Source organism: Triturus cristatus, chromosome 6 (assembly GCF_964204655.1).
Source record: "Triturus cristatus chromosome 6, aTriCri1.1, whole genome shotgun sequence".
Lineage (NCBI taxonomy): Eukaryota > Metazoa > Chordata > Amphibia > Caudata > Salamandridae > Triturus > Triturus cristatus.
Genome location: NC_140589.1, coordinates 638,382,182 through 638,389,714, shown reverse-complemented (window position 1 = coordinate 638,389,714; position 7,533 = coordinate 638,382,182). Strand labels below are relative to the sequence as shown.

The 7,533-nt window shown below is 51.2% G+C and overlaps 1 non-coding gene across 1 annotated transcript; it reads left to right on the top strand.

Moving 5' to 3' along the window:
- The first annotated feature begins 689 nt into the window (after positions 1-689).
- On the top strand, positions 690-797 carry LOC146817676 (U6 spliceosomal RNA). The gene has a single exon (XR_014964555.1). It is a non-coding gene; the product is annotated as a U6 spliceosomal RNA (small nuclear RNA).
- Positions 798-7,533: the final 6,736 nt, after the last annotated feature.

Here is a 7,533-nt window from a genome sequence, read left to right as displayed (position 1 = left end):
CTCTGGCGGCGTGGGTTCGTGTCCCGCTTCTGACACATGTGTCTTTACTTTTGGTTTGTCATGCTGGTACGCGCTTCCTGCAGGATGGGGATGTCCTGCCCTCCCGGGCTCCTCCGGACTCGATTGCCCTGCAGTCCTTTCAGGACATGGTTCGGTCCGCTGTTTCGGCGGCTTGAATGTGCGCTCGTGGCCTGGTCCCTCCTCCCCTTTCCGTCCTCGCTTGGATCCCTCCTTGGTTCTTGGTCCCGGGTCACGGGTTCGGTTCCCGGCGGGTCCGCTCGGTCCTCTCTTCTGTCTGGGGTCGTTGAATGTGTCCCTTTGAGTTGGGTGTCACCTATTCTTCTGTTGTTCAGCGCCAGCATTCCTGTAGTGGTATTCGTGCGCTTTCCGGCTACGCAGGTTCTGTGTGGTTTTCCTACACTGTCATTGTACTAGACTTCTATTGTGGGTTTGCACATGCATGAGGTTAATACCTTGGTGTTGTCGTGCGTTTGCTGCTTTTTCTTACTCTTGGTGCTGTTGTCTTCTCTTGTGGTCCGGGAGCTTTAGCTCGTTGGTATGTCTTGTGCCTGTGGTTATAATGGGTCTCATAGGACAGGGGTTCGAGTCCCGCAATCACTGTCAAAGTGTCATGAGTCGGCTGGCCGCCGGTCGTCTCATTTTTTTTGTGATCCTTCTGTGGTTGGTGAGTGCTCGCTTCAGCAGCACGTTTACTATATTTGGATCGATGCAGGGTTGTTTTTGCAGGGCCCCTGCGCATGGGTGGCTCGCAAATTCGTGCTGCGTTCCGTATGTACAGTTGTTTTGTCCTGCTTCTGGGGCTTCTCAGTTTTCCATGATCCGGTTGCTTTTGCACGGGTCGGGGTTTGCCGGATCACCCCTCCCGGGGCTATGGTTGGTCTTGTGCCTCTGGTTATCAGGGCTGTCTCGGGACTTGGGTTCGAGTCATGCATATCGCTGTCTATGGGTCATGGGTGGCAGTCTTTCGGTACTCTGCTTTGAGGCTTTGCTTCACTTTTGCGGTATGCGTGTTCTGTCCTGGTGGTTGGGGGTGCTGGCTGGGTGCTTGCCTCTTCTTCCTCCGGTTCTGTTTTTCCCTCCCTTGGCTACTGTGCCATGCGGGTTGGGTGCGTTGTTGTGTGCAGTTGGCCTGGTGGCTTGGTGCTCTGTTGCGTCCGCTTCGGGCGCCTCTGTTTCTCCTCTTGCTCTGTCTGTCGCTTTGGCTCTGTGGGGGTGAGATGTGCCGCCCGCATTCCCTTCGGGTACGGGCGGTGGAGGTTGTAGGCGGTTGCTTGTTTTTTACTTCGCTGTCGTTCTTCCTGCGCGCTGACGAGGTATTGCCTTCCCTCGCTTCCCACTCCTGCTGCTCTGCCCCGGTTGGTTCGGGGTTCCCGGGTGGGGGCCCTGTTTTGTCGGGTCCTCTTGCTGGTTCCTCCTCCTTCTGGCCGTCGCGGCCCTGCCCTCCCCCCTCCCCCGCCGCCTTGTGCTTGTTGCCCTGCTATAGCGGGCTCTGGGGTTTGTGTTTGGCTGCCCCTCACTGTGGGGGCGGCTGTGGGCTTCTATGTTTTTCCAACTGTTGCGCCTCGGTGCGTGTGAGTCCCTCGGCCCCCTCTGTCTGTTTGGGGCGCGGGGCTCGGTTGGTTTTCGGCTTGCCGGCGGTGTCCGCTCTGTGCCTCGGTACTTTCGTACCTTTCCGCCCTGGTTTCGCATGGCCTGGTCTGATTTCTGCGGTTTTGCAGGGTCTGGCCTGGTTTGTGCCCGGTTGGGGGCCCACCTGGGTCTTCCGGGTGCTGTGGGCTTTGGGGTCCTTTTTGGTGTCTCCCTGTCATGTTCGGGTTTGCGGCTGTGCCGCTCCCTCCTCTTCCTGCTCCCTGTCTCGGCGGTTGGTTCTTGCCTCCCTTTTTCTGTTGGACCGGGTGCTGTGGCGCAGTGGTTTGTCTTGTGCCTGTGTTCTCGTCGTGTCCCGCTACCAGGTACTTTTGCTCATTGGTGAGTCTTGTTTCTCTGGTTTTCGTGGCTCTCACAGGACAAGGGTTCGTTTCCCGCAATTGTTTGTCGCAGTGTCATTTGTTGGCAAGGAATTTTCGGACTCTTATACATGTCTTGAGTTGCCACACTGTCGTTCTCTTATGGGGTTGTCTGACTTGGTTGGGGCCATCCTCGTTTGGTGTTTTGGGTGCTCGCTTCGGCGGCTGGTGTACTCCGCCTGGTACTTTTCAGGTGCCATTCGCTTGTCCCCCGCACTAGGTTTCCACGCGTTTTCGTGTGACGTTCCTTGCGGTCTTGTTACCGGGCTGTTTTTCTCTTTCCGGTTGGTCTCGGTGCCTCGGGTCCTTCCTTGGTTCGGTTTGCCCGGCCTCTTCCCGCTTTTGTCCTGGTACGGCTGGGAGGTTTTGGTGCTGCTGTGGACTTCTGCGTTTCCTGCAGGGGCCTGGGTTCGGTTTCTTGGTAGAATGCTGCTCCTGTTGAGTCCCCTCTGCCGTTCATTCGTTTGTGGTTGTTACGTTGTTGGCCGTTTTGTTGGTTGTCGCCGCCCTTGTGATGTTCTGCTCTCCGATTCCTGTGTTGGAACTGGGTCTGTGGTTTTCGCTCGGAGTAATTTTCCAGTCTGGCTTCTGTTTGCCGTTCCTTGGTTGCTCTGGGGTTTTCCCCTGCCTTGGGCTCCCTGGTGTTTACTGTGTTCGCCCATGTTTGTGGCTGCCTGTGTGACGGTGTTCTTCTGGGTCCCTTTGGTGCTGTTTGCTCCCTTGGGGTCTCCGGTGTTAGCTCTTCGGCCTTCTCATTCCTTGTTCAGCCGGAGTTTCTGGATCGCCCGGCCCTTCTCGCCTTTGGTGGGTGCTCGTTTCGGCGTCTCGCTTGGTCACTGTGTGGGGCGGGCTCGGTCCGTGGCGCGGCCTTTTCCCTGCCTTCTGTGCGTGGGTGGTCTTGTGGGTTCTCCGCTTTCGGCGGTGGCCTGGTTGAGTCCCCTTGGTGACCTGGTCTCTTCGGTGTCGTTTCTGTCACTTTCCTGGGTCTGTTTGTTCCCTTGTTCCAACCAGGAGCTATAGCTCAATGGTATGTCTTGTGCCTCTGGTTATCAAGGCTCTCACAGGACAAGGGTTCGAGTCCCGCGAACGCTGTCAATGTGCCTTAAGTTGGCATAATTTCAAACTCTTCTTGGCCTGGGTTCTCTCCTTGGGGTCGCGGTCCCTTCCGGGGGGCCCTTTGGGTGACTGGGGTTTGTTTACCCTTCTGTTTCTCTTCTGCGTCCCTTTCCCTTTCTTGCGGCACTTGCCAGTTTGCTTCCGTCTGGTTCCGCTGCCCCGTTCCTCTTTTGGTTCCGGCTCTCTCGCGGGTGGTGTTCTCCCTTGCGGGGTTGCTGTGTTTGTCACTCGGCTTCTCCCTTTCGGCTGTGCCTTTTTTTGTTGGGTCGCTGTGGAGGGGTTGCCCTCTGTTCATTCGGTTTCCCTATATTTTTTTTTAAGGGGGTTTTTGTTGCCCTCTTTCGGGATGTCCGTTGGTCGGTGTTGGCCGGCTTGATCTCTGGGCTCTGTTTTCTGTGACCTTTGGCTCCGTGCGGGCTGGTCCGGAATTTTTCTCTGTCCCATTTGGGCCTTTGCTTCGGCGTGGTTCCTGCCGGCACTTCGTGTCACTGGGGTCCGGGTTTTTGTCCTTCCCGGTGTCTTTCGGTCCCGGGCTGGTTCGTCCTGCTCGTGGTTGCCTCTCCCCTGGGTGGTCCTTCCGCTCGTTCTGGCCTGTTGGGTTTTGCCCTCTGGTCTGTTGGTGTCTTGTGAGTTTCCATGAAGCCGTTTGGCTTTGGTATGTGCTCACTTTGTTAGTCATGTGGCGAGGAAGACTAACGAGGAGGTAATGCCCCGATTACTTACCGGTAATCTTCATTACTCCGAGTATAGTCTTCCTCGCCACATGACTTCCCATCCCTCCCTCCCTGTCTGGCTATCGGCTTCATGTTTTGCTTGGTAGTTTCAGGCTGTTGGGTTGGGCCGGCCCGCCTCTTATAGGGGTCATGGGTGACTGGGTCGGCCATATTGGGAGGGGATGGGAGGCATGGGATGCTAATTTTTCTTTGCTTTGCTTTGGAGGGTTCTGTTGTGGAGCTGACGCTCACTTTGTTAGTCATGTGGCGAGGAAGACTAACGAGGAGGTAATGAGTTCCGTTGTTCCCATTGGAGAAATTCTTTACATATTTAGACACCAGAAACACAAGCCTGTCCTTTGCAATCTGACTGCTGGAAGACAATTACCAACTCTATGAAAGGAGCCTGGTGGCGATTAAGTACATCATAACAGCGTAAAGATTGCACCACTCAGTTTTCCTGTGTAATTATGCATGTATATTGTAGTTATATATCTCTCACACAGTTTGCAATTTTATGGTAAATGGTCACTTCTCTGACATCTATTTAACGTGGTCCGTTCGATGTAAAACTTCAAAATAAATAAATAAAATACATATATTCACAAAAAAGACGCAGCTCTGTTTCCGGGTATTGGGAAAATAAATTCTCTTGAAGAATAGTGTAGTTGTGTTGCTGAATTCCCACTGACATTGAAACAATGGGACCGGAGTAGTCTATTGCACACAACTTAATGCCAGAAATGGACACGCGTTAAGCTGTTTAATGGCCCGACTGTGCAGGACAGAACAGACGCCGGCAGACAGAGTATCGCACACACACCTGATACACCATTTGTTCGCCTATCTTGGTTGTTACGATGCACAGACCATTGTGCACCGCCCAGCTTGATGCAAGATAAATTATCAGCAGACCGGCAGGGGTGAGACACTGCTGTTTCTAGCAGACAGAAACAGCATGAACGGAGTTGGGTTTCGCGGACACCGGTCCCTGTTCCACGTGCGCCCTTCGTGAGAAACACAGCATCCACTTAACAGAACGTGTTTAGTTATCTCTTCGGAGCCCTTGCCCCATTGCACACCTCCGATGGCTCATGTGACAGACTGCTTGTAGTCAGCGCTGCGGGAACGTTTGCAAATGGAATCCGTTCAGTGCTCCTTGTTGGGGCATCTTCTTGTTGGGGCACTGCTTCTGTCTCCACCTACCGAAGCAGGAAAGGCAACCTCGTCCTGCTTCACTGCTTGTGCTGTCACTGCCTCCCTTTGCCTCGCATGCGCAGGATGTAAGGCATCGCACGCATGCGACACAAAGAGTGCGAATTCGCCCACCAATGAGATGGCAAACAAGCACTGAAAATGCAATAGGGCTCGTATTTACGCGAACCCTATTGCATTTTACACAGAAGTGCGGGAGTAAAAGAAGGCACTAACGGGAGGAGGTGGGGGAGTGGTTGTAGTGTAAGAAGTTACAGACTACAGGAGGGAATGAGAAGAGCCACTGGAACAAAACAGTTTTTCTAGTAAAGGGGCTGATAGCCTCGTAAGGATAAAAATGACGACATGGCCGCCAGGAGGCGGGATTAAGAAGCCAAGCACCAATGAGAATGCATGAATTATGATTCAAGCCAATAAAAAATAAGGCTGGAAAGTGGGCGGAGCTTCCCCCACAATATTGTATACAGCATCTCTCTGACGAGACAGCGCATGCGCTGCCTAGTCCGAGACCTAAAAATGAGGCAGCCTGAGAGTTTTCTGCAAGTGGTACTACGCTTACATCTGACTTGATCTCCGCCACTTCCTGAACACCCAGGGGAGCTGTACTTAGGGCGAGGAGAAGTTGGGAGAGCCATATGTGCTGCACAGTGCAATAAATTAGAGCAGGGTGCCGTTACACAGCAATTATCAAAATAATCATATTATTGTGCATTTTGCTAAAGTACAGGTGTGATGCAGGTGGTGACCATGTTGGTGCGTATTTAGGCAGTAGCTAGGGGATGTATGTTGTTTCGTTGTTTTAGGTCGGTGATTGCTGTCTGTCATTTTATGTGTTGTGTGTCATTAAAGGCAGAGGTGTATGTGACAGATGTATGTCACAGTTGTGTGACTGTGGTAAATGTGTGTGCGCGCAATTGTGTGGATAATTATATTAGATTGTTTATGAGCTTGTTGTTGTTTGCTTTCAGTAAGTACTATTTTGTAGATTTGTGCAACTGATACGTGTGGACAGAACTGTATATACATATGACAATGTATGTATGCGCCTTTGTATGTAAACGCATCGTTGTACATTCCAACCTAGAGTATGCTGCATGACTCTTCAGTACAGGTGCTAAATAGAGCACACTCTAAACGAGCAATTCATCACAGGAAGGTTAGGCTGGTCCTCAGTCTAAGCAGGCAGTGTGCTGAAAGAGTTAATCACAATAGAGCCGCTCCCAGTGGGTTGTAGCTAGTGCTAATTAATTAGTGAGTGCTGGCATCTCACAAAAAGTGAAGGACTGGTCTCACACACCACCTGGTGTCATGCTTCATCATTGACCAGTCCTCGCCATCTAAAAACTTGGTTTGATAGAGGGCGGGCATACACCTGACGACAGGGATGCACTTCTAAACTAAGTGGGGGCCCTAAGACAAATAGTGAGGTTAAAAAGCCATTATAGATGTCAAATAAAATTTTAATGGTGCTGGCATCTATATGGTAATTTAAAATCAAGTGATCGGTGTGGTGGGGATAATATTGTCCCCCTACCGATATCAATGAGGTCGACATGTTTCTGCCAGTGGCCCAGTAGGGTCCTTGGCATTCATCAGGACCTAAACCAGTAAATCAAATGCGAGCTCCACTCTTACCAAACTGTGGTGAGAGGATTTCCACTGGGTGGGGTGACAAAGATCATTCTCCACCGCGATTTGGCCTGTATCTAAAGCCTGAAAGAAAAACAAACCGGTATAAGAACCGTAACACAGCACTAGAGACATACAACAAAAAATGTAATGATCAGCCACACACACCGAAAAACTATTGTGAGTGGCTATGGGTGCAACATTTGTGACAATCATCTGTGCACCAGAGAAGAGACATTGTCTCCACAAATGCTTACACTATGGTTGGGACACTATGCCCCATAGGAGGGTGAGGGCAGGAGACCCCTTAGGTCAAACGCTAAAAACTTAATGAGGAGAAAAGAACACAGAATACAGTATGTTTAGACAAAGGAAAGTGCTAAGAACACATAAGAGGTTCTTTAGTATCTCAGGTTTCAGGATACCTGTAGTGGCATTCATCAGGACCTAAACGAGTAAATCAAATGCGAGCTCCACTCTTACCAAACTGTGGTGAGAGGATTTCCACTGGGTGGGGTGACAAAGATCATTCTCCACCGCGATTTGACCTGTATCTAAAGCCTGAAAGAAAAACAAACCGGTATAAGAACCGTAACACAGCACTAGAGACATACAACAAAAAATGTAATGATCAGCCACACACACCAAAAAACTATTGTGAGTGGCTATGGGTGCAACATTTGTGACAATCATCTGTGCACCAGAGAAGAGACAGTGTCTCCACAAATGCTTACCCTATGGTTGGGACACTATGCCCCATAGGCGGGTGAGGGCAGGAGACCCCTTAGGTCAAACGCTAAAAACGTAATGAGGAGAAAAGAACACAGAATACA